Source organism: Orcinus orca, chromosome 7 (assembly GCF_937001465.1).
Source record: "Orcinus orca chromosome 7, mOrcOrc1.1, whole genome shotgun sequence".
NCBI lineage: Eukaryota > Metazoa > Chordata > Mammalia > Artiodactyla > Delphinidae > Orcinus > Orcinus orca.
The window spans coordinates 111,916,416-111,943,971 of NC_064565.1; the positions used below are offsets into that span (position 1 = coordinate 111,916,416).

General features: G+C 37.0%; 1 protein-coding gene across 5 annotated transcripts in view; it reads left to right on the plus strand.

Annotated features, from left to right (window-relative positions):
- CAB39 (calcium binding protein 39) overlaps positions 1-27,556 on the plus strand; it is an 87,249-nt gene that overhangs the window by 1,587 nt on the left and 58,106 nt on the right. The window contains exons 2-4 of one of the 5 annotated variants that reach the window (XM_033425613.2): positions 7,490-7,582; positions 8,426-8,542; positions 9,760-9,886. The exons of 2 other annotated variants lie outside the window; for them this stretch is intronic. The gene's annotated coding sequence lies outside the window, so the exon portion shown is untranslated. Of the gene's footprint in view, positions 1-7,489; positions 7,583-7,929; positions 8,137-8,425; positions 8,543-9,759; positions 9,887-27,556 lie in introns of those variants that run through there. 2 more of the 5 variants (XM_033425623.2, XM_033425630.2) reach the window with 2 other exon arrangements.

Genomic DNA, 27,556 nt, shown 5'->3' on the forward strand with positions numbered 1-27,556 from the left:
AAAGGACCTTTTGCAAAAACCTTCTTTAGATATAAGGCTCTTAAGAAGTAATGGAAAGGTGTGTGTAAAATGAGGTGTTTCTGTTGGTGCAGTTCACTAAAATGCATCAAAACTTCTCGCACTGTGTATTAGGTGTCTACATTTTGGAACTACTGAACTGAACATAACTTAGTTCTTTGAGATGGTTTTTGTGTAAAGCAGTCTAAACTGATGCTTTAAAAAATCAGATTGTCACTAATAGAAAGTTGGACATAGAACCTTTTCTTAGAAAGGTAAAAATTTCTTTATTAGTTTTTAGTTATGAAAATATTTATAGGAGAGCCAGAAATGAAAGTCTTTGGCTTTATTTTGTTCCTTTTTTCCAGATTACTAGCAAATAATTAGCACCTTTATTCGAAGTCTAGAAGTATGGTCTATGGAAGCAGCTTAGAACCTGTGTTGGTTTTGTAAGGACTTATTTGTTGTTTGTTTATATGACAAGTGAATGCCAACTTTTTTTCAGTTAAAAAAAAAGACTTGTAAAATGCAGGAAGTACTGTAAAATTTTAAAAAATTATCTTATGTAATCTTACCACTTATGTTACTATTAACATTTTTGCATATTTCCTTTTCAGTCTTTTTATGTTTATTTTTTTCTTTACATAATGAAATAAGCTATGTATATATAGCTTTTCTTAGGCTTTTCATTTTTGTTATTGAATATCTTCATATAAAAATAGTTTTACTGAAGTGTAAGGGAAGTCTTTCTTCTTAAGTGTATTATTTTTTCTGACAAGATAGCCTTATTTACCTCAGATAAAATGCAGTAGTCATGCTTAATAACTGTTGCTGTGGACGGAAATTTTTCTAAAGGCTTCTTGTTTGAAGACTATTTTTTAACTTCTCTGTAAGATTTGGATCCTATTGCTTGTTGAATGAAGAAAGGTTTTATTACTTGGGATGTGTGTTGTCATCAGGTATGGAAGAGATCACACATTTCTGCTATATGAGTGGATGTACTTTTTTTTAAAAGGCACTATAAAAAGGTACTTTCATAGCTGGTATAATATCTCCCATACACTGTGATGCACCTCCCCTTCCCACTCCACCCCATCTCCCCCCGCCCCTAAAAAATAGTCTTTATACTAAGGCCATCCATATAGGTTAACTACTTTTTGATCATAACATCACAAAGATTCAGGCTAGGTGTATTTCATTTTTCTGTCGGTATTTCTTTAGTAAAATATAGAATTTGTTGTGAAATAATTTGCTGCTGTAACAAAAGGGACTTTTTTTTTTTTCAAGGCAGATCACTTTAGTTCATTAGCAGGTTCTTGTTTAAACCAGTTTTTTCCCTTGTGCTTTACAGTCTAAACTGCATTAATGAGGTCTCTGTTTCTCTTTCTAATGGCATTTAAAGTGTGATGCTGAGTTAGACTATAAATTTTCATAAAGTTACTGTAAAGGAAGAGCTGAGAAAGCCCAGTTTAAGTATGGGGCTTGGTTTTATAATCTGGTCTTATTTTTATTTATTTATTTAAATCTTTTTGGCTGCGCCCCAAGAATGCAGGATCTCAGTTCCCCGACCAGGGATCGAAAGAACCCATGCCCCCTACAGTGGAAGCACAGAGTCTTAACCACTGGACCGCCAGGGAAGTCCTAATATGGTTTAATTTGAATCTTTATTTGTATATTGCAAATGTGTATACCACAAGGCATCCTTTATTACTTTTGAATATTTACTAATGTATTTTTCTTTTGAGCAACTTTTGTAGGTTATAGATTTCTGTAATTACTGCCATATTTTACCAAGCGTCTTTTTTCCAAGAGGAGTTGTTCATTGATCATTCACAGTTGTGCCACCTGTCATAAAATACAGACACAAACCCAAATCCCACCCCCCTACCTCCACCCACCTCACCTTAGCAGGCAAATACAAAATCCAATATATACAGCAGGATTTCATCATTTCAGGTAGTGTCTTCTGGTTACCTTTCTGGTGGTGTCTCTATTTTAAACATCAATTTCCGTCTTCCATGGCTTCTTTTATTTAGAAATTTGATTTTACGGGTGTTGTCTGGTGTTAATAGAAGCAGGAGTCTGATAGGTGGATTAGTGTATATAATGGCAAAATGTTGGTAAAACTTTGTTGTGTGATGAAATTGTGGAAAAGAAGATCAAATCTTAGAACCTCTGTGTTAGGTTGCTTATGACTTGTTTTGTTATTTAATTATTGAGATATAAAGATCTTGTGTTTGTGTGAATGCAGATCAAGCCAAGTAGCCTAAACATTGCGTAACAGATTGGTCATCAGTCTGTAATCTGTTTTCTATTGGAGAGAAGGCTAATTTGGAGCCATCCTTAATTAAAGAAGGAATTGATCTATGGGACTTCTTACTTATGTGTCTCACCACTCAAATGGCTATCCAACTGGACCCTAATCACTACCCTGTCAGTCCAGAGTATGAGGGCAGAGCACAGTGAGGCAAATATTTGTACCACCACCATTTATAGAGTAGACTTGTCTGGGAGTAAACGCTAAATGTTTGTTCTGCTTCTGTTAGGCCTTCCAAGGATTCTGAAAAGAGTTATTGCAAGACTAGGTGGCAGATGATAGACTGTGGTGATGAAATTAAGGTTAACAGCTTATTGCAGTCAGCATTTTGCGGGGGTGTGTGCACATGCATGTGTGTGCATGTGTATGTTGTCCTCCAATGTGATTTGTTTTCTACCCCACTGAGCCTCCCTGGCGCCACTGTGCTTTTAACTTTTCTCTTGAGATAGAAGGGGTGAGGGGATGGCAGAATTGTGGGTTTTTAGCAACTGTGATGTTAAGTTGGCAGAGGAAGGAAGAGTGGCATGCAGAGAATTGCAAGAAATCAGTCAGGTGTGAAGTAGCTCCAAAGGAGGGAGGTCAAGCCTGCCCTGGCCGTTTATGTTGGCAGTGTCTGGCACATACCTATTTGCATAACCCTTAGTACATTGTGTCTAATTTGAGATTTCCATACTCAGAATACAGTGTTTAAGTTGTAGGTTTGTATGTGCTTCTTGATATGTATATATATATATTTTCCTGTGCATGGTTACAGAGGCAGAAAATGTAGTTAACCAATATTTAGTGGCATTCTGGTTTTATATGATAATTATTCCTTAGGAGCATTATCCAGCAGATAAATTTTTATAACCAAGGAAGTATGATAATGTTAAAATATCACAACACTTTGATTATTTTAATAACATGTTTGAGAAACAAAATACACATTTTGTAGCTTGACCTTAAGTTGCTACTTTATAACTTTGTCAAATGAACTGTAGTTTTTTCTTTTACAGGGTACCCTTAACATGTTAGTCACTGTTCTCTCCCTCCACAGTAGATTATGTATCAGCTGTATTTGGACACAAGGAAGAAATAGCATTAACAGTTTTCTGTTTACATGTCTATAGTTTAAGGCCCACTCTGGGATTTATAGGATTCTGAGAGCCAGTATTACCTGTGGTTAAAAGCACAGATGCAACCAGACTCCTGGATTATTGAACCCCTCAGCCCTCCTATGGGCTCTGTAACTTCAGGCAAATTCCTTCACTTCTCTCTAGCTTAGATTCCTTGGATAGGAATGATACAGACCATCTGAGAAGATTGTAGGGGGATTAAACGAGTTACTATGTCTAGAGTGCTTAGAACAGGGCCGATTCATACTGAGTTTTGTGATGGTGCTGATGCTACACTGTTTCAAGTAGAAGAGAGCTTTAGGAACCCTGTAGTCCGAATGGTTCTTCCTGCACCATAACTGGAATGGGGTGTGGCTGACTTTGAGCTGTAACTGGTGGAGTTTTCTGCGAGGTGGAGTCACTTGCTTAGGGTTGTGCTGCTTATTAGTTGTAGGACTGATGTAGAGTCTGGTTCTTTGTTCTTTATCCAGTTTGCTTGAAAGAAAGTTAATTTTATACTTTATGCAGTAATGTCTTCTTTGAATTTTTTCACAAAAAATTTACAAAGATTGTATTCATATGTTAAATGTTTTATGGCACTTAATCCTTTTTTTAAAGGTGTTTAATATACTAATGTTTATAATCATGATGTAGCTGACAAGTTTTTTTTGGAAGGGGGGTAGTTGTATGAATATAAAGTTGAAATAGGTGAAGAATCAAGTGGTATTATCCCCCAGCATCATTGCAGATGGAAGCCAGGGTGAGGGCATGTCCAAGGTCACACAGACATTGAACAGTTGAGCTAGGATTTGAACCCAGATCTGCCTCACTTCAAAATGTGTGCTCCCGGAGACGGTATGACTCTCTCATATGACATAGTTTTATCTCAGTCCATAGGGTTTTGGTTTCTTGCTGACTTCTTTTGATTTAGTACTTTAGAATGAAGGTTTGTAAGTATACCTAAGAGGGTATTAATAGGTTTCTAGGCAGCAACCACATGTTATAACACAAAATGAGATGTTTTCTTCTAAATGCTCTAGTTGTATAGAGTCATAATTTGATTAGTGATTATTAGGCCAGTAAGTAGTGTTTATTTTTCATGTTGGTCTTGTAGAGAAGATGGGAGGCTTTGTGTTATAGTGGGCAATGCAGAAGCCTGGGAATTGGAAGATCTGGGCTGGGTCCTGACTCGTTCACTAATCACGTCACTCTGGGCAAGTCTTTCCACCTCTCTAGGCTTCAGTTGTCCCATTATTGTACTAAGGGGACCAGACCGAAAAGCCCTTTCAGTCTCTTTTGCTCTTACTTTCAGTGATCCTGTGTGTAAGCTTTCTGTAGGCTTTTCCCCCCTCTACTGGACACCTCTCCTTTTGCCTGTGGTCTTGAAGTCAGTTTCTTTACGTGAGCTCTGTGGCACGTAACCATGCTTTTACATTTTTTCTTCTGGTTGGTCAGGTGCCTCGTGTTATTTCACAATGCAGTAGTTTTCTGCTTCAGGTAATGTTACATCAAAATGTATTTATTTTTCAAATTTTCTTCTTTTGTACTTATGAATAAATGGTTACGAACTAGTGTTATGTGGTTGTGAAGTACAAGCTTAGTAAGTTAGTGATTAACAAATCCTCAAGCCTCATATCTAGTTTCACTGTCAACTTTTAAGTATCAATACTATATGTTGTGAAGTGTTTTGAGCTGTTTGTTTTGCAGAAAGGAAAAATATTAACTAAAGGCAATGTGAATGGAAAAGAAAAGACCCAAAATGTAGAAACAGATTTGAAGATGTGAAGAACATGGTCAAGATAGTATTCTTTGGTTATAATTGGTACTAATCCTCTACCTGTGAAAGGGTGGTAGGCTGGCTTAGATCATAGGATGGTTTCTAGCCCAGGGTTCTGTAACTGATAAGAGATGAGAGTGATATTCACCACCCCTGAGCATTTATGACTCCTCAAACATCTATTCTGAATTAATTTGTTCCACAGACAGTCTTTACTGCCCATTATAATGGGTCCTGTTCTATATGTCAGTCTCAGAGGTTTCCTAGTCCAGGTAAACAACTCTTCCCCTCTTTGATGGCATGTTATCAGCCAGTTTACTTTTTCTGGATTCTCCAGCAGGGAGACAGAAACTCAGGTCATTAAAATGATCCTTGCAGATCTTTCGGCTTTCTGTTTACAATATGGTTTTATGAGAGATTAGTAGTTGGTAGGAGAGGTTCCAGAGAAATTTTAAGTTTAGAAAGCATTGGATTAAAAACAGTTAATCAGTTTTTATTTTTTGATGATGGTCGTGTTATTGTTTTTCTGCAGAGCTTTTCAGAGTTTTTAATGATGTGCATTTTGACTGTCCAGGAGGGAAATGTAATGTACAGTATTTCCCAATTTTCGAGTTTATTTGGTAACAAGAACACCTCCTTTCCCCAGGAAGTACCCACAAACACCTTGAAGGAGGGTTCTGTTGGAACATAATTTGGGAGAACCTCTTATTTCCATACTTATTAGTATGGAATTCAAAGCATTTACTTTTTAATTGGAATGATTACTTACAGCAAGTTGGAATTCAATTAAGGTTGGAATAATTTATTTTCAGTTTTGTTAAGTAAAAGAATGAACGCTTTAGGTGAGTGGCTTTTCAAGCTCCGCCCCCCCTTTTTTTTGAACTTCAGCCCACAGCGAGAAATTCCATTTTTAATCAGTGACCCAGCACATATATAAACACACTGTCAAAACTGAAAAAGAAGTTTCATGAAACAATACTTAGGCCTGCCTATGTACAGTGCATGTGTTCTGATACTTTTTATTTTGTTCTATTTCTATTTTTTTTTGCAGTACGCGGGCCTCTCACTGTTGTGGCCTCTCCTGTTGCGGAGCACAGGCTCCGGACACGCAGGCTCAGCGGCCATGGCTCGCGGGCCAAGCCGCTCCGCGGCATGTGGGATCTTCCCGGACCGGGGCACGAACCCATGTCCCCTGCATCAGCAGGCGGACTCTCAACCACTGCGCCACCAGGGAAGCCCTATTTTGTTCTATTTTTAAATGTATGTTATTAGTTACTGAAATAATTCACCATTCAATTCGAGAAACACTGTGAGGTTACATGAATTTATAAACTCTTAAGATTTAGAGTGAGAAGATACTGTCAAGACTGTTTTGTGAGTGAGAAAACTAAAGCTCAGCCTAGAAGAGGAAGGGCTCTCGCTTTAGAATTCCTGGATTTAGATTCTGGTTGTGTTTTCTTGGGCAGGGTGTTCTGTGTCCATTCTGCTTCAGCTTTCTCATCTGTAAAATAGCAAGAGTAGAACCTATGGATGAAGTAGTCTTGAGGATTGGAGGATTCAGTAAGAAGTGCTTTGCATAATGTGTCTGATATGCTTTAAGTGCCCAATACCTTTTAGCTTTTATGATAACTGAAGTTATAAAACTCCTTCTGCACTGTACACACTTTCAAAAATATTTTAGGACTTTGAAAGTGTTAAAGTGGCCTTCAGGTGAACCTGAACTCTTTTTGATCTGTAGCTGGATGTATCATTTGCTCTGATATCAGCCCTTTGGAATAGTAAGCTTTAAAATAGCCGTAAGGACCCACTTAAAGTTGATTTGCCTCCTAATTGTAAATGGACTCATAATTGCTTCATGCCATTATTGTATTTTTTTAAACTATTTTTTAACAGTATCTTAAGTTTAGAATAATCTTTCTTTATAGCATGTAATTAAATACAAATAAGTACATACCTATATCAGTGGTTAATTTAGTATTCTTATAGTTGTAGTTCACTAAAAGAAGAACAAGGTAAAAGTTGTTCTTTCCTGTTGTATCTCCATTTCTGCATTTTTTAAATTCCCCCATCCTCAGTATTTTATAATGCTATTGAGGGTTTAATTTTTGTGTCCTGACCTAAGAAAAGGAACATTTAGAGGGTATTAACAATGGTGGGGGCCAAATCCAGTTTGTAGACTGTTCTCCATTGTCCTGAACTTAGCTGGCTGCTTCAGTCATTTTTGTCACCTGTTGAGGCATTTACATTGTCCATCCCTAATTAAATTTTCTCCTGTTGTTTCTTTTATTGCCCATTTGTCCTCAGTATGACCTGAAGTTTCTGAAATGAGAGGTTCTAATCAGCATCACTGAGGCAGACCAAGTCAGTATTAAAGAAGCATAAAGATTCTGTACTTGTGTAAGTAAGAGGAATGAGGTAAAAAGAATAAATAATTACTAACATGGCACATATATGTTACCTGCTGGTATAAAGTTTAAGACCGCTATATATATTTACCTCATTTACTCCTTTAATAATCCTATTTTCATTACCATATTTTCAGTTGAGTAAACAGAGAAAAAGAAACTAAGTAATTGGTCTGAAATCATACACCTAGAAAGGGGCCCTAAATTTGAAACCCTGGTCCCGGAGGGTGCACTTGTATCCCACCATACTCTGTTGCCTTCACCACAAGGTATTGAAATGTAGAATCATCCTGGAACATAGGAAATTTCTGTTACAGAAACAGATGAGATCAAGTTTTTTTGGTCAGGATGTGTGATATCCTAGGACACTGAGACAACTTGCACATTACTGAGTAGCTGTCAGGGGTCTTTGAGGAGCTGTGAAGAGAGAGAGCTGTGCAGGAAGAGGAGAGAAGCTAATGTACTGTTCTTCCAAAAGAGGAAAAGGTGGAATCCACAAATCATAGACAGTGAACTTGATGATTGCTGGACAGATTCCAGAAAGGGGTGAGTCCTTAGCAGAGTGTTAACTTCTAGAAGCTACTGTCCATTTATTAACTATTTCTTTTCCTAATAGGATTCTATTAAGTGTGTTGGATTAGGATGTAGCCAAGATATGGATCTGTAAGGATTCATAGTTTCATTCATATTTGAGATTGTCTGAAAAATGTTAAATCGTATAATTTAAGTTGGAATATTTTTTAGGACTTAGAAGTCATTTTGATGTCTTTACAAGATCACTTTACTTATGTTTATTGTATTAGAATATAGCTTTATAATAATACACTTTTCCTAGGCTGCATCTGGCAAATCAGTTGCAGATACAGTGGCCCGCATCCCTGTGCCTTGCCTTCTCAAGTAGGCAAGGAGGAACTAGAACTGGTACCATCTTCCTGTATGTGCACACAGCAAAGTAAATACTTCCTAGTTTTATATTGTTAGAATCATTCACCCCTGTTCTTTAAGATTGGTCATAACCCATTTGTTTACCCAAGAGCTAGTCTTGCTCTTGTTCCTGAAGACTACCTAGTGAGTGACTGGAAGTAAGTTGATGGAAGAGGACTGGACAGTAGGGGAGTGCACTCCATCCTCACAAAAGCTAAAACCTTATGGGGGGGGGGTTAGCTTTTTTCTCTTTTATGTTATGAAAGCTCCCCCACTTTTAAAATTAAATGTAGTGAGGGATGAGTGCCCTTAGCCTAGGCTATCATAGGTGTTTGGAAAGGGCACAGCTATCTTTTGCAGATGCTTTTGTTGTTGTTAAGAAGAGGAAGGAATAGGGAAGAGGAACAAGGCATAGCAGTGCATCCGGAAGGAAGTGACCAGAGAGAAAGACAGTGGCTCTAAATCTGTATGTCATGTGCAACTTTGAAAGAGCTAACGATAAAGGTGGAACTGGTTGCTTTTAGGAATTGTCTTAAGAGCTGCTGCACTTCAATAGATTGTTAATCATGGAATATATTACATGTATATTAAAGGCCGTGGCCTCCCAACCAAAAAAAGGAGGGAATCTTCAGCCCTCTATAATATAGACAGGATAAGTTCTTTTAAAAATCTTGAAAAACTTATCAATAAACGATCTCATTTATTCTAGATTCTACAAAAATACCAGGAGGTATAAAATTCATGTTTAAAAACCAGCATGAACTCTTAAAAACACAATAAAATATAAGAGAGACAACCTGCTGAGACATTACAAAAGAAGAAAACTATGTTTCGATTTCACTTGTGGAAATAGCCATGAAAATTCTCAGTAAAACACCAACAAATTTAATTAAATAGGAAATTCTCTTAATTAAAGAAGACAAATAACGCTTGGTATTTACTGTGTGCCAGGCATTGCTCTAATATATTATCTCAGTTAACAGTCCTCAAAACAGCCCTAAGAAAGAGGTTGTTATTATTACCCTCATTTTATGCGTGAAGAAATTTAGGCCAAGAAGTTAAATTATACGTCCAAGGATAAATTGCCAGTAAGTCACAGAGCCTAGTTTTTGAACCCTTGAGGTCTGGTATCAGCATACATTGAACATGCGGTATCATACCAGTATGTGCCAAGATAACAATGCTAATTCAACAGTTCTTCCTGATTATGAACTCTTTAAAAGAATATCTGTTTTAAACCAACAGCAAACAACCTACTAAATGGGAAAACATTGGTGGAATTCCCCTTGAAATCAGAAAATGAAACAAGCGTGCCATACACCTTTGATGTTTGATATTATCCTGGCCAATGCAAGAATGCATCAAATAAAAGGTATAACTGCTTGAAAAAAATGGTGGAAAATAGCAATATTTGCAGATGTTGCAATCTTAAACCTAGGAAAACCAACAGAATCAACTGAAAAACTAAAAGTGAGAGTTTAATAAGATAGGTGTATACCACATAAAGATATTTAAATGTTGGTAGCATTTTTCTTGCTAGCAATACCCAGTTGTAAAAATACTGGGAGAAAAATCTCATCATAGCAACAAAAAATAAAATTCCTAAGTTGGGGGGATTGATATGAAATGTTTAGGATCTCTGAAGAAAACTAGTCTAAACTTAACTGAGTGAAAAAAAGACTTAAGAATGGAGAGTTACCATGTTCTTGAATGTGAGTACTGAATGTTATGAAGCAAGAAAATTTCCCAAGTTAAATTAGTGTATTCTTGGCCAGAGAATACAGTCAGATTTTTAAAAAGTCAACTTAGGGAGTTCAGTGAGAGGTATATATGCACCTAATACATAAGTGAAATCATACATCAGTGGGGAAGGAGGAAGGAGTGTTTAGCAAAAGATTTTTAGATAATTGGTTATTTGTTCTTTGGGAAAATCGAGTTTGATAATTAAGCTACCCCTTTATGAAAATAAATCTGATGGGAGAATGAGAAAACAAATAAAAACATAAATTAGAACATTTATCTGAATATTTATCAGACCTTTGGATGAGAAGCAGGCTTATTTCCATTGCTGTCAAGTGATTGAAAGGGAAAAGACACTAAGGTAAATTTGTGAAAAAACTTTGCATAATGATAGACAAAAGGTTAATATTTACTTCAGTAATAGTAAAAGCTCATACAGACTGATAACTGCCATTTATTAGTAAGCTCTCCCTGTGTTTTCAGTACTACCCTGGGCATTTTATTCATGTTAAAAATTTAATAGTCATCCTATCATTTTGTAAATAATCGAGACTCAGAAAGTAAATGTTTTGCCCAAGAGCTTTTGTGCACACTTGTACTAAATGGCGGGTCTTGGATTCCAACTTGGGTGTGATAAGATCTTACGTTCTCAGCTCTTAAAAGATGTTGTTTTTCAAAAAGGTTGTAAGACTGAAAGCACTGGATAAATGAGTAGTCAATTCAGATAGTGGCTAAATAAAAGAAATTCAAATAAACAATGGGGCAGAGGCTATTAAATAGAGATTTTAAAAACTGATAATGCTTATGCTACTAGGGGTGGGTTGAGACATGAGATAAGGCAATTTTATGTACAGCCTGGCCCTCTGTATCCACAGGCGGGGGTTGAGCGGAGTTGGTTCCAAGGACCCCCATGGATACCAGAATATGCCCTTATGTATAAAATGGCATAGTATTTGTCTATAACCTTTGTACATCCGCCAGTATATTTTAAATCATCTCTAGATTACTTGTAATACCTAATACAATGTAAATGCTATGTAAATGTTGTAAATACAGAGTACAATTAACCTTTGGGGCAAATTAGATCAATTGGATCAGCTTGTTCTGATCCCTTCAGCAATGAGAGCAGGATAGGATGAGTCAGGATAATATTTAAGACATAGGGGAACTGGCAAATTGTTGACTACCTGGCCTGGAGCAGAGTAGTTGGTGGGAGATTCAAGAGTTAAGTTATTCCATGACATGGGCATATTCTTCCTGGTGAATTGTAGATGTTTGCTGATTTGAAATACCAGATATTGCTAAGAAAGACTTATTTTCATCATCACTGACAAGTATTTATATGCAGGTGACCCTGCTAGGCCTTGCTGTAGGTGGAGGGTGCTTTGCCTTTGCTAAATCACAGTAAATGAAATAGAAAAGTTGGCTGGTCATAGGGGAGGCAAGATGGCCATAGTTTAGTAGGGGTAACCAAATGTCTTGGCTTGCCAGGAAAAGTCCAGGTTTATGCCTGTTGTCCTCACATAATTATTCATTGTGTCACCCTTTATTCCCTGAATTGTCCTGGTTTGGATGATAAATTATGTCATCTAACATTTAGCAATTGCAAAACTAGCTGTTCTTGGACCCCTTCCCTGCCTTATTTACTTATTTATTATTTTTGATGCTTAAGGAGCAGGGTTGTCTCTCAGATCCTCAGGTGTCTCCTCCTAAAGTAGCTTGATTTTTGAGACATTTATTCTGGAGCCATGGCAGCTATCTGATTCTTCTTTTGAACCAAAAGACTTTTCTCTCTGAATGAGAACTCCGATGTTCTAACTCTAAAATGTTCTGCTTTACCTCAAGTCAGACATTTGAATGGAGAGATTCTAAGTGTAAACACCTTGTTTTTGCCCCAATTCCCTCTTTCACTCTTCCTCCACTCATATGTGTAGCTTCTCAGGAACTACTGAAGAAAGAGAAGTTGTGGAGTTCTAGTTTTTAAATGGTTGTTGTTGGATGCCGTATAACTCTGAAAAAGACTTTTTTTAGAAGAAAATTTGTTTTTGAGGTATAGTTGATTTACAATGTTGTGTTAGTTTCTGGTGTACAGCAAAGTGATTCAGTTATACATATATCCATCTTTTTTCAGGTTCTTTTCCCATGCAGGTTATTACAGAATGTTGAGTAGAGTTCCCTGTGCTATACAGCAGGTCCTTGTTGATTATCTGTTTTATATGTAGTAGTGTATGTCTGTTAATCCCAAACTCCTAATGTACCCCCACACACACCTTTACCCTTTGGTAACCGTAAGTTTGTTTTCTATGTCTGTGAGTCTGTTTCTGTTTTGTAAATAAGTTAATTTGTGTCATATTTTAGATTCCACATGTAAGTGATCTCATGGTATTTGTCTTTCTCTTTCTGACTTACTTCACTAGTATCTCTGGGTCCATCCAAGTTGCTGCAAATGGCATTATTTCATTCTTTTTTATGGCTGAGTAGTATTCCATTGTGTGTATACACCACATCTTCTTTATCCATTCATCTGTCAGTGGACATTTAGGTTGCTTCCATGTCTTGGCTATTGTAAATAGTGCTGCTGTGAACATATGCGTGCATGTATCTTTTCAAATTAGCGTTTTCTCTGGATATATGCCAAGGAGTGGGATTGCTGGATCATATGGCAACTCTATTTTTAGTTTTTTTAAGGAACCTCCATACTGTTTTCCATAATGGCTGAGCCAATTTACATTCCCACTGACAGTGTAGGAGGGTTCCCTTTTCTCTACACCCTTTCCAGCATTTGTTATTTGTAGACTTTTTTGATGATGGCCATTCTGACCCGTGTAAGGTGGTACCTCATTTTAATTTTAATTTGCATTTCTCTAATACTTAGTGATTTTGAGCATCTTTTCATGTGCCTATTGGCTATCTGTATGTCTTCTTTGGAGAAGTGTCTATCTAGATCTTCTGCCCCATTTTTTTTTTTTTTTTTTGTGGTACGCGGGCCTCTCACTGTTGTGGCCTCTCCTGTTGCGGAGCACAGGCTCTGGACACGCAGGCTCAGCGGCCATGGCTCACGGGCCCAGCCGCTCTGCGGCATGTGGGATCTTCCCGGACCGGGGCACGAACCCGTGTCCCCTGCATTGGCAGGCGGACTCTCAACCACTGTGCCACCAGGGAAGCCCCCACTTTTTAATTGGGTTTTTTTTTTGTTGTTGCTGAGTTGTATGAGCTGTTTGTGTATTTTGAAAATTAAGCCCTTGTCGGTTGCATTGTTAGCAAATATTTTCTCCCAGTCTGTAGGTTGTCTTTTCGTTTTGTTTATGGTTTCTTAAAAGGACTGTTTAAAGAGATGATATACCTGTATTTACTACACTTATATATTTATGTAATCTTTAATTCTTAAACGTTTCCATATTTCTTCCACATTTCAGAGCAACTGTTTTCAAGGGAAAGATAAAGGGTTTCACAAAATCATCTTGAGGGTTCACTTTAGGATGTCCACGGGAAAAAATTGCATTTAATTTGCATTTGCTTATATAATATTGAGCTTTATTCTCAGTTTGTGACAATAAATGGACATATCTATTTACACATTTTCATTTTTTTATGTTACTTCCTGTGTCATTTAATGACACATTTCAGATCTCCAGCCCCAAAAGTAGGTATGTGGAGTACACGGTAGAGTAAAAGATGGTGCCACTCTTAGTCTTCACTGCTCCAGTTTTGGCCTCTAAAGGGTTGAGAGAGCAATGTCTAAGCCCTACCCTTATTAGAGTTGCCTTTCTGAGGCACAGGGCTGGAGCAGTGATGCCTAGGAAGTAGCCCCTGTGTTACTTGGAACTCCCTTTCTTCCAACAAGGCAGAGATTTAGTGAAAGTTTATCTCAGGGAGGAGTCAAACACTCAAGGCAGAAATGCACTGGGGTCTCACCAAGAGTTCTCACCAGGGACACAAACTCTATTGTGAGTGTCCATCTGCCACTGCGTTTCTCTGTTTACTCACTGTCGTGGCCCCCCTCCCCCCAGCATCCTCTCTCTGCAGACCAGCTTTCTCCACCTGATAGAAAGCCTAGTCACCTACATTTCTTTCATGGAGCTTCAGCCCCTCAATAGACACTTTAGCCCGGGGTCTACCTTCCCCTCTAGGTTACTTTGCTGGGGACAGCAGGGGTATGGTTCTTATAGGACTATAGCACCTCCTATTGGAGCTGTGTTAATGGTGTGGGGTGGGAGGGGCAGTTGCCAGAAGGAGATGGTGCTGGGGACCTTATGACCCTATAGAGTGACTCTATGATGTTCCCAGCTGTGAGGATTGTTGGCATTCTTAGCCTCCTATCTGATTTGTTTAGGTGTCCAAGATGCAAGTTCTAAAGGACTTCTTGGTTATTTGTCTGCCCTGAGGCCACATATTTCTTGCTATTCTTTTGTCCTTTATCTTTCTTTTTAGCCTTAAAAACAGGCTCCATCTTAGCTCCTCTGGCCATAGATATCCTCAAGGCCCAGAGGAGTCTGTAAAGAATTGGACCATAGTATCCTAAAGGAAATCCACCTCTGACTAAAAAGCTACTGCATTTGTATCAACAATCCGGGAAATACAGAAGGAGGGGCTGGGTGTTCTGCTTTTAGTCTAAACCAGCAGTGTTTGTTGATTGAGTAGCATTTTGATTTATCACATCATTCTCAGTTTGTTTCAGCTACAGTGAAGTGCTCTTTGCCTCTGCACCGCCCCCCTGCCCCAAATGCCCTGACCCCTAGTTGTATTCTTGTTGTTTTTCCTAATTTCCTAGAAGACATTGGAATAGAATAGAGGTTTGGAAGTATAATTCAGCCATTATTTTAATTTATGAATGGTATTTTTTACACTAGTTGAATAGAATACATTTTGTATAACTGGCTAAAAATATTTTCTGTAAACACAGCCATTCAGACCTTGTATCTGTAAAGCCTCATAGGTAATAGGGGCTTGAAAAATATGTTGAATAAACTTGGAAGTATTTTTTATTTATCCTTACTTACCAAATGACAGGGACTGAATAGGAGTTGCATGCTGGAGTCAGAGCTCTTTGAGTGATGGAGGAGCTGTGACAGCCATCTCTCTATGTTAGAAAAGAGGCCGGGGCCATTGTTATTCATAGAAATTATTTGACTCTGAAGAACAGTGATGGAAGTACTTTATTTTGCTGCACACCATACATGTTGATTGCCTCAATACACTTGCCGTGTATTAATTTAATCTCTTCCCAGACGGGATGTCCCCTTAGCAGTGTTACCTGTTTCCACCTGAGCGAGAAAATTGACGCACTAGATCTTGCAGTATTTAACAAGTTTATCATGGTGGTAAGGTTAAAACCACACCCTTATGTTAAGATTAGCTAGTTATTTTTTTTTCATGTTTCTTGCCTTCCATTTTAGGGAAATGCAAAAAAATAGGGGTATGTTTCCTTCTCTTTTCCCCTTTCTGTCTCATCCTCTCCCTCACCCCAGAGAATTAGATAAGGAGCAAAGGAAAAATAAGGAAAGACAAAATGATTCCTGGGGCAGGGTTAGTACACAAATAAATGCATGTCTTTTACACTAGCTAGTTGGGGACCACCCATTTGGCTTTGAGTTTTAGAAGCCAAAACAAAGAAGAAATCGATCAATTGCAAGGCTGTGTTCATGAGATAAAAAGTAAACCAGCCACTTAGGAGAAGCATAATTTTTCCAGGAATTGAGACCCTGTGGATCCTTTATTAATGAAGGCTCTGGGTTCTTGGTATACTTCTCTCTGTTCTCTGAAGTGTCTGTAAAGGTACCCAGTTCAAGTATAAGGCATCTTAGTACAAGACATAGGAATAATGTTAGACTGGAGCACAGTTTAATTAAATCACTACTTTTCTGATGCTCTATAGCTATGGAAATGGCCCCCTATAATCGTTCATGCCATTGAACTTTTTATGAAAATTGAGTACCAAAGAGGTCCAAGGTTATAGTTTTCTAGTAACTACTCTACTTTAACAATTAACTGAGGGGGCCAGCAGCACTAATCATCTGCCTTTGAAAAATTGAAGAGTTTAACCAGGACTTGATTTCAAATCTAGATGTATAAATTGACTTGGAGGCCAGGTCATTGAATTCCTCAGAAAACAGTTCTATGTCCAACATGCAGACATGTTTTTTGGTTTTGTTTTTTGTTTTTTAAATTTTATTTTATTTGGCTGTACTGCGCGGTATGCAAGATCTTAGTTCCCTGACTAGGGATCGAACCCATGTGTCCCCTGCATTGGGAGCATGGAGTCTTAACGAGTGGACCGCCAGGGAAGTCCCCCAAACATGTTTAATGGATAGTGTTTTACGTCATAAGGTAGTAATTTTTTTTTAATTTGTTAAATTTCTGACACAGAAGCCCAACATAAAAAACTGATAGAAGTGAGGTGTTTGGGCTAGAGATGAGGTGGACCCTCACCTGCTCCTTAGGGAGACCTTAGGGCAAGGTTTAAAAGCCACTGTGAGATTCAAGGCTAACACCATTTTAGTTTGGAAAAACTTCAAGAAAGCCTGGATCACCAGACTCCCACTTTTATGGAACAAGCTCACCCTGTGTGCCCCCTACCCACAGAATACCTGTAGAAAGCCTAATTTTAACATTTAACTCATTAACTTCCTGTTTAAACCACTGTGATTCTGATAGGTTGGTGACATGGTTAGCAATAACCCAAATATTTGGTAGATCAAGTTAAAAACTAAGAAGGTGGATTTTTGAGGCCTAGTAATCATATTCACTTGAGTTGGTAGCATTCTTCTGCTGAAACAGTAAAGGAAAAACAGAATCCCATGTTCAGAATTTTTGTAGAAGGAAATAAGTTTTTAATGGAAGAAAATGTATCCTTTGTAGCTTTTCCTGAATGTTTTGTGGCCTCTACCTAAAACTTAACTGTCTATACTCCCTTGGATATAAGATGTCTCTGTTGTGCATTTTTAATACAGCTTTCAGATAAAAAGCAAGTTTTCCATTGTGACTGTATTGTGATGTCAACACTCACCTAAAAAGCACCACTCCATAAAGTGGGGAATGTTCTTTGAGTAATAAAAGAAGCCATGTGTTTATTCTGTAAACAGCACTTAAGTTTACAGTGAGTTCTGTAAACTCACTGCCTTCTGCCTTGCTTTTCATTCAACACTTTATTACCCACCAGAGCTTGATGAAATTACAAAATAATTTTTGTTTCCTTATCAGAGTTCAGATTGTTGCATAAAGCTCTCTAATCAATTGTAATACATTTTCTGACTTTTATCCAAATTTATTCTGTCTACAAAATGCAGCTCAAGAATCATCTCCCCTGTCTAATGAAGTGTGAGACCTCCAACACACAGTGCCCTGTCTGTCCTCTGAGCTTGCCACTTGGCTCTCTTATTTGGGTTTTGTCATGCAGGGTCTGGTGGCATGTATTAGTCTTCCATAGATTTCACTCTTGCTGTGTGTGCCTTGTCTCCCTAGCTGTATTCTGAGTCCTGGAAGAATTCCTGTGTGTACCACATGAGGCATGACCACATCTTTTGGTCCACAAGCTGAGTTTTGGCTGTAGGATTGAGAACTTTTACCCTCCAAAAACACAAGCAAGAGTTTTTATATACGAACATGCCAATCAGGTGACAAATGAATTCAGTTACTTCCTCTGATATAAAATGTTTTTAGCCTCATTATTTCATCTAGAGTTTTTCTCTTAACTCAGGATCAAGCCTCCATATGCCAGTTAGTGTGTTGATTTGGAGGGGTGGAAAGGAATGTTGACTGGTTAGAAGAATTCTCAGAGAAATCATCTTTGGGTAAAATGTTCTGCATGATCCTCTAAAGGGCCATGCAACTGTGTATTCTGTGACTCTAAATATTTCTGCTGGAAAAAGTCTGTTTACACTGAATACCACCATACGGTGGCCTTTGAGCAGTTTTAAAAGAAAACAAACCTTCAAATCTCCAACTATGGTGCTTCAGCTCAGGCTGGTTTTGTGGCATGTTTATGCTTTTGTGGGCATTTAGCCAGAACAGAAATAGCAATGCTGAACCTTGAAGGAGAGTGATTTTTCAGGTTTACATCTGATCCTCTAGAAATAAGTTTTACGGTTATAAATTTTAAAAAGGAATTTTTTTTCCAAAATACAGTTCTTAATTGGAATGACTGAAAGGAAAAAAATAAAAATCATTTCAACACTCTCAGGTGTAACTTTTTAGAACCACAGTATTTTCTTACTTTTTCAATCTATCTTAATTCTTTGACAAAAAAAATAATTTTCGAAAAGGCTTTTATTTTTCTTGTTTGAACTTTGTTTCAAATTTTCTCACTTGTTTACTGTTCAAGTTTTGAATTACACAATTTTTTTAAGGAATTACCATCTTTTTAAAAGAGCAGGATTGGCTATTTGCTTTTTCTTCTTTACCAAACATGGGTGAGGCTGTGATGTTTACTCATGGTCATATGGACTATGCTTCCACAACCTTGTGGCAAAGTGAGTAGTAAATTGAACCAGAAGAAAAATGGATTTATAATTTTTTCCTTGAAGATTAATGGTTTCACGTTTAAAAATGTAGACACTGATTAACCTTCATATTATTAAATTCAGTGCTAATTTGTCAAGGAATAGTTGAAGTTCATGTTTCTGAAACTAATTCTACAACTATGGTAATGTAACTTAATTCCTTAGAATATCTGTGAATGAATCAGTGTAGATAAAATTAAAGATGGCAGATCCATACTGATAAAAGGCCTTTAACATATTCATGGAAATCAGTTAATTAGTCATGTATTACAAGTATTTCTAAATAATGCTTTGTAATATGTAACTATGATTTCAAGTCTTAAACCAAGTGATGAAATCTTTTTGCCTTGTGATAATTTGAGAAATTAAGCATTGTGAATAAGATAGCTATCGTTAGTAAATGAACTACTCAGGTTGATTATAAATCTATTTTACAAACTGCCCGTCCCATCCTATCAGTTGGTTATGAGATCAATTTAGTGGGCTATGACTAGCATTTTAAAAGGGAGGGAAGGGAACAGGGGACTAGGATAGAATAAAATAGAATGGAGAATGTCAGTGTAATTTTGCATAGTGAGGATAAGTGCTGTTTGGTGGTACTTTGTGTGTGTCTGTGTGTATGTGATACATATTTTTTATGTATGAATATATGTGTCTTGAAATCAGAGAAATCTGTAAGCTATCACTGCTAGTGGTAATGAGTTAGGTGACCTGGTGGCCTTGTGGTTGTTTAAAAGGCTGTACACACAAAATAGTGGGAAGCAGCCGCATAGCACAGGGAGATCAGCTCGGTGCTTTGTGACCACCTAGAGGGGTGGGATAGGGAGGGTGGGAGGGAGATGCAAGAGGGAAGAGATATGGGGACATATGTATATGTATAGCTGATTCACTTTGTTATAAAGCAGAAACTAACACACCATTGTAAAGAAATTATACTCCATTAAAGATGTTAAAAAAAATAAAACCGCTAAGACTGATGTCAGAAAAATTAAAAAATCGACTGTACACACAGTACAAACTGATGGCCAGCTTTAATTGGAAGGTTCCAGTATTTGTACTGTGCTTTTAACAGGGAATAAAGGAAGACCTGTGTGACTTGCTGAACAGATTTGTATTTGACAGGAATCTGGTAAGGAAAGCTAATAATACTCTGGTTAACAAACTAGAGATGCAAGAAAAATTTTTAAATGTCAAATGTATATTGAATCTAAATCAGAAGCAATTTAATAGGAATAATTGTTCGGTCCAGCAGGTTATGTCCCAAAAGGCAGTAGTAAACAATGGGTGCGGATGTGGTTCACTACAGAACATACAGGTCAATTATGTTGCTCAATAGAGAGCTGCCATGTAATGTATCAAAACTATTAATGGAGTTTAAGACTACATTTATGAAATCTATGGATAGGTAGTCTTGGATCATATGTGGAGTACAGGGTCTAGTTTGGAACACCACACTTTTAAGAGGGGTGGTGACAAGCTGGAATCCTGGAGAATAACTGAGGGCAGTCCTCTGATTGAGTCAACTCCTTCAAGTTTTATCTTCTTTATCTGTAACAAAAGCACAACTGGATACATTTTATAGGAATTTGGCTGCCGACAGTGCTAAATGTAACGCAGACTGAATGGGAATATTATGGCTCTTGTTCCCAGACAACTCACAGGCTAGCATGGTGATGGTAATTTATATATTAATATGTCTGATTAGGCTGTTCAAAGTGCTTTGAGTTCTTCTTTCTACATGACATGAAAAATATTCTCAAATCACAGATTTGTATTTTTGAAAAATATATCATTTAAATGTTTATTTGGCATCATCCTTATTTAACATGTATTTTAGTATAGTCACCATTTATAAAGAATGCATTCTGTACCACCCCACCCCCCAATAACTTAATTAGGTGGCTATTGGAGAAAGGTCACTGATTCATGTTACTATAGTGGATTTCTTGATTGATTTTTCCCACAACTAAGCAGTGCTAGTGTGAAAGGTGCCTCACTGTCAAACTGGATATCATAGTGAGGTTTGTTAAATTAGATTCTACTAGAACTAATTTCAGAAAAGGATACCATTGTTTAACTGTAAATAATGTCTGATATCTATAATATGAAATCTTGCATCATAGTCAGTATGCAGTTACAAGCTTGATAGGAAACCCAGAATTCATAAAGAAAAAGATTATAGATAAAGCTATAAGAAAATGAGAACTTTGTACATTGACAAAAAGTTGGAATGCAAATGGAAAAACTAACATATTTGCAAAAAAAAGACAAAGGGATAATGTTCATAATTATAAGTATCCTATCAATCAATGAGAAAAAGACTCCAGACCCAGTAGAATAATGGGCATTAGAGATGTACAAACAATTTTGCTAAGGAAATACAAATGGATAATAGGCATGAAAATGTGTTCACTGTCATCAGTGATCAGCAGTTCAAAGAATCAAGTTGATATGTGGGGAAGAGAAGGTCAAGAGAATAGCATTTTTAATCTGACAGGTTGGCAAAAATTAAAAGGGTTAGTAGGGCTGGTGTTGGTTGGCTGGTGAGGAAATAGCTGCCGTCATCCACTGTTGATGACAGTGTAAATTGGCATAAGCTTTTGGTACAAGTTAAAAAACATTTAGAAGAGTAGTCCCATTCATGGCACTTATTTTAGTCCTGAGCAAACTACCTTTCTTTTAAACAACAAAAGATATTTGAAAACTATTATGGGGCCAATACTCAGATGGAGCAAAAAGCAGATGTATAAGAGCAAACTTTTCTGCAGAAGCCAGGTTCAAGTTAGTGTGTGTGTGTGTGTGTGTGTGTGTATTTTTAAGCTTAAAATTTAAACTTACAAGAAAGAAGTCAGAGAGCTCTGAAACATGATACAGTCTTAACTCCTAAGAATTACTTAGGTAATTCCAGTTTGGTTAAAATACTTCCAGCCATATCTCTAAGTGAATTCTAGAACTGTTTAAGTGGTTGTTTATATGTGCCCTGCCCTGTTCCAGAAAGGATCTAAGGTAGCTTGAAGTATTCTGTTGTACTTAATTACCATAATTTTAGTCTTGGAAATCCTTAATGACTGCATGATACACTGAAATTACCACAGTAAAACTTGACACTAGTAGTATGGTTCTCTTAAAAAGTGTTTGAGGCTTAACATGAGATTCCTGTTTGTAAAATTAATACACAGATTTTTTTTTTTAACAAGAGCTGGTGCTTTAAAAAAATCCTTGTAAAACTGCTTTTGTCTAAAAATTACTTTGTCTGAAGCAAAGCTCTCTCCTATAAACAGGTGTCTCTTGCTTTGTTGTTCAAATAAAGAATGAACTTTATCATTAGAGCATATTTCATAAACATTCATAATTTGACATTCGCATGTTTAGTGTGAGTAAAAGAAACTTTCAAGGGTTAATAGAAAGCCTATTAGAAGAACACAAAAGTGAAATTATTTCTAAACATTGTATTTACTAAGCCCATTTCATTAAGTTCTCAATCTGTAATTCATACATAACAAAAGCTATTAATTTAAAATAGGAATTTTTTCTAGAAATTTAAATTTATGGGAATACTATTAAAGATTGATTCACCTAGTGATTATTTACTACTTTTGATGACCAAAAACAATAAAAACAACAACAAAAAACAGAATTAATGGTCCGTATGATGTGATGTATGTAGTTGGTGCATTTAGCTTTAGGGTCATGGAGAAAGTTCCACCAAGAATAGTCTACCCTAACCTACACTTCTAAATTCTGAAAATGTTAGAGATTTGAGGTCTCCAACAATCTCTCTTTTTAAAAAGTGATCTGGGAAAAAGTATTAGGCATATGCCTAAAGGAGATTTGTTTTAGTTAATATGACATTTTCCCAAAAGATGAGTGGCTGGAGAAGTTCGTGGTCACTCAGACCTATACATGTGTTTGGGAGATTTTAGTTGGAACTGGAAGGTAGTTCCTAGCTCTCTATGCAATGCACTTGTTATTTAATAGAAAAAAGGAACGTGGGTTGTCAACGATGAGCAATAAAAGTCCTCTCCAAAGCATATGGAACAGAGATGTGGGCCAATTTTTGTTTTTTGATACTGTGGGGGGTTTTTTCGGGGGGGGGAGGGGACAGTTAAGGGTGTCCTTTTCATATTTATTTAACTCATAATAATCTTAGAAATTGCCTTTTGTCTATTTGATCAGAATTTAAAGATCAATATTTTTAAAAAGACAGTGAACATTTATTTCTGATTACTTTTTGATAATTAAGTCATACTTCCATGTTGTACATTTTGTGATACTTGATCTGTTTGTAAGATGATAGGACAAATAAATACAAAGAGAATTTGAAGTCAAAAGACTTGCCTTGAATTCTGATGTAGACGTTCAACATGGGATCTCAGGACGGACCTTTTATGTAAATCTAAAGACGTACAGCAAGTATTTACCATAGAAATTGGGGAAAGTGGGAAGGGGTAGTTTCATGGATAGAAAGTGTTGGATTTAGAGAATACACATCACAATATAATGCCCAAGTGATCAGTCAATTAAGTTCATTCTAATATAACATTAATAAAAAGTCAATGCAAAAAAGTTGTGAAGATCCAAAACAGGATGGTTCTACAAATTGTGCCACAATCTTGGGAACCCAGATCCACCCTTTCAGTATTTCATCTTGGTTAATTACATGAATCTATTACACTTTAGTCAGAATTTTTCCATGTTTATATTCATGGCACAAACAACATACAGGTGGCAACTTATAGATTGGAACAGTTAAGTGAGCAGGTGTGGGTCCAACTTTGTACATAGCAATAGCTAGATTATAGGTGCTTACCTAGATTTCCTGCTCACTTATCCTCCAAGACCATCTAGGTGGTGGCCCCTAACCCTGTTCTGGCTGGGTTTCAGATTAAAACTTTCTGGTTAACTCCTGGTTGTTTATGTATCAATCGTTTCTGTGGCCTTCTTTGTTTTGAGAACTGTTTTTCAGTTCCACTCAATACATGTGTCTGGAGTCTTAATGCAAAGCAATATGCCAAATGTTACGAGAATGTAACATGTTGGCTGGTATTCAGTTTTGCCACATTCAGTTTTGGGGCTTCCTGACTCATTGAGGGTGATACATATGTAAATAATAAAAGCACACTATAATCGAGGTTTTGAAAGCTCAGGAGTGAGGAGGAAGATTACTGTGGGGGTCTTCATGGAGGAGCTGTTATTTAAAAGTGGAATTAGACATGGGCAGGATTTTGAACAAGTAGAGAAAAGGGGGGCATTCCCAAGGCGGGGATACTCATGCTGGCATTGCTGTAGTTTTCCAAGAATTTCAGGGAGGGGCACTATAAGTCAGCTATTGAAGGCATTGCCTGTGTGTACCTATTTCCTCTGTAGATATTCTTTTCCCGTGCCATCAGCAGATAAGTTAGTTTATTGCATTACAGTGGACAGAATGACAACACATATACATTGGAACAGTTAAGTAAGAGCTGTGAGACTATAGAGGAGAAAGGGTTGTTTTTATGTGAGAAACATGGTTTAAGGTGATCACTTTGCAGTTATACATAAATTTAACTTTGACCGTTTAGGCAAATAAAGGGGAAAAAAGCAAAAGCAAAGCACAATGGACATACCAATTACAAGAAGCATAACAATTCTTTAGAGTAAAAAATGTTCTCTATTACTGATTTTTAAAAATTATGAAAATGTTCAAGTATATTCAAATACTCTAGTATAATGAAGTTCTAGCTCCAACAGTTACTAATATTTTGCTCACCTTGTTTCATCTGTCCCCCCCACCTTACTGTTAGGGAGGGGTGGTACTGTAGTATTTTGAAGCAAATCCCAAATCACCTGTATTTCAGTATGTATGCCTAATTGATAAGGATATTTTTTACATATCTACTATATTATAATACCTAAGAAAATTAACAGTAATTTCTTAATTATCCTACCCAGTATAATTTTCCTGACTTGCCCATGTATCTTTTGTATAGTTTGTTTATTTGAATCAGGCTCCAGAGAAGAGCCATATATTTGACTATGTCTAGTGAGTTTCTTTTATTACTTAACATTCTCCACTGCCTTTCCTGCCCCCGCTCTGCTAATGCTATTTGATTTGCTGCAGAAACCCAATATTCGTCTTGTCGAGGGGCCCTTGTTCTGGGTTTGACTTGGTGATTCCATGTGATGTTTAACTTGTTCCTTCATCTCCCGTGTTTCCTATAGACTGATAGGTTTAGGAACTTGATTAGCTTCAGTTTTTTTTTTAAGTGGAGGAAAGGAGATCAAATATTTTTATAGATGGACCTTTGTACTTCCTATTGCATCCTATCATGAGACACATTGATGTCTGATTTTCCTATTTTTAATGATAGATCAGTGTTCCAAGTTATCAGCTCCAGTTATCTACTATGAAGTTCTCCATCAACCTTTCACCTATGATTTTAATGGCTGCTGATATTGTTGCCTAGATCCCTTATTTCATCAAGGATTACAAAATGATAATTTTCTACTTTTCTTTCTACATTTATTAACTATATGAATCTTCTATAAAAAAACTTTCCCTTTCAACTATTTGGTTACCCTCAAATACAGGCTATGCAGTAAAGACAGGATAAATGTGCCATTCCCTTTCTTTTATTTACCAGTTTGGGGGGTATTGAGTTCTCACAAACTCTAAGGTGACGAATGAATTTTCTTTTTTAGTATTATAATTTTCATGGGTTTTAATGTTTTATATTAACTGTATTATTGTTACTTGTACTACTATTAAATACATAACATATTATATATGCAAATTTTAATTTGCATGTCAATTCATTGTAATAATTTTTCTTTTTTATGCCAAAATTGTACCATCTTAGGCCTGTGGGAGCCTTTCAGATTGGCTCCTGTGTCTTTTTTGGCAGGACCTCATCCATCTTTGCTTTCTGAGGTAACATGCCCTAGGCTCGGCTCATCTTATATATTTTCCTGCTCCTTCATGGAGCCCTGGTTCCTTTTATTGGGAATGATCTTGTACTAATTTTTTTTAATAGCACTTTTATAATCAGGAAAAAACTGTACATGTACATTGTAAATATTTAACATTAAGAAAAATTTAATATGGAGCACACATTCTCACTACCCATTATTAACCTCTGATTTTTTTTCTCTTAGTCAACATATGTGTTTGCATATATAGAACACATGACTATTTTATATACATATATACACTCATATGTATATGTGGTGCATATAAATATATATGTGCACCTTTGTATCTAAAGTGTTTTCAGTTAAAAGGAATTGTGGGCATTTTTTCACGTCAGTAGAAATCTTCAGAAGAATTGATTTTTAAATGAGTTCACAATGTTCAATTATATTTCCTGGGGCTTTTTCCCTTTTTTTCAACTGTCTTAAGTAATGATTCAGCTGCCATATTGGTACATAAATCTAAGAGAAGCAGGTTTAAGAGAGAAGCATTTTTAAGTCTCCTGATACATAGTGAACATATTCATTGTCATATGAAAGACACTGGTTAATCTGATAGATGGTGCATTAAGAGTTGGAGTCAAAACCTTGGAAGTCCTTTCTCTTCCACTTTACTAACTAGCTTCATGGTGTTTGAACAAATTATTCAATATCTTTGTGCCTTAGTTTACTCATCTACAGAATAGAAAAAAAAATAAAACTTAGTAATGAATCAAAGGAGTTCTACTCTTTCCTTGAGAATCAAAAGATAGTTTGCTCGTTCTACAGATATTCTACAAGTGTGTTCTAGACACTGTTCCAGGGTCTGGGTATACAACAATGAATGAGTGAAACAGAGTCCTTTTCCTGGGACATATATGTCAGGTAATGGTGACAAGTACTGGAAGAGCAATGAAACGGGATAAGGAGATGAGATTAGGGGAAAGGTGCTCTTTTGGAAACATTGGTCAGGGAAGGCCCTGTGAGTAAAATGAGGGAGAGAGCCATAGTGATCTGAGCGAAGAACTCTCCATGAACAGTATGGGGAATGCACTTAGGCCGGGCCCAGGAATGTCAAGCCAGGCAGTGTGGCTAAAGCCTCGAGTGTAAGAAATGAGGACAGAGAGCAGTAGATCACAAGGAGCCTTGCAGGCCTTGGTCAGGAGTGTGGATTTTATTCTGAATGAAGTGAGAGGTCATTGGGGGAGGGATTAAACAGAGAAGTGACGGGGCTTTGTAAACTGTGAAGTGTAGTACTGTAGGAGAGATCTTACATTATTTAAAATATTGCTACTATTACCACCATGGCAACCATCTGATTTACCATCTAGGCTATAAAAAAATGTCAGTCTAACTCCTGCATAGTATCCAGTGTTGCACATCATTGGCCCCTGAAAGTCTGATCAAGATACATTAATTGCAAAGGACACTTTACAGGTCGTCTTGTATGCTCTTGAACACTTAATTTTGGTTTTGACATAGTTGATGATGAGCTTTGTATATGGTAGCTTTGGTAATTAACCAAAGGTCCAGTTGCTTCTTAAAGCTATCCATGGTTTATTTTAATGGAGCTGAGTCATTGCATCTTATTTGCAGCTTAGAAGGGCATGTAGCCTATCCTTCCAAAAACTGAATCAAAACTTTTAGATGCAGGTTTTAAAAGGATAAGATCACTCATCTTATATTGCTATACAGTCTGTGTGGATACCTTTTTTTTTTTTTTTTTTTTTGCGGTACGCGGGCCTCTCACTGTTGTGGCCTCTCGCGTTGCGGAGCATAGGCTCCGGAGGCGCAGGCTCAGCAGCCATGGCTCACGGGCTCAGCCACTTCACGGCATGTAGGATCCTCCCAGACCGGGGCACGAACCCGTGTCCCCT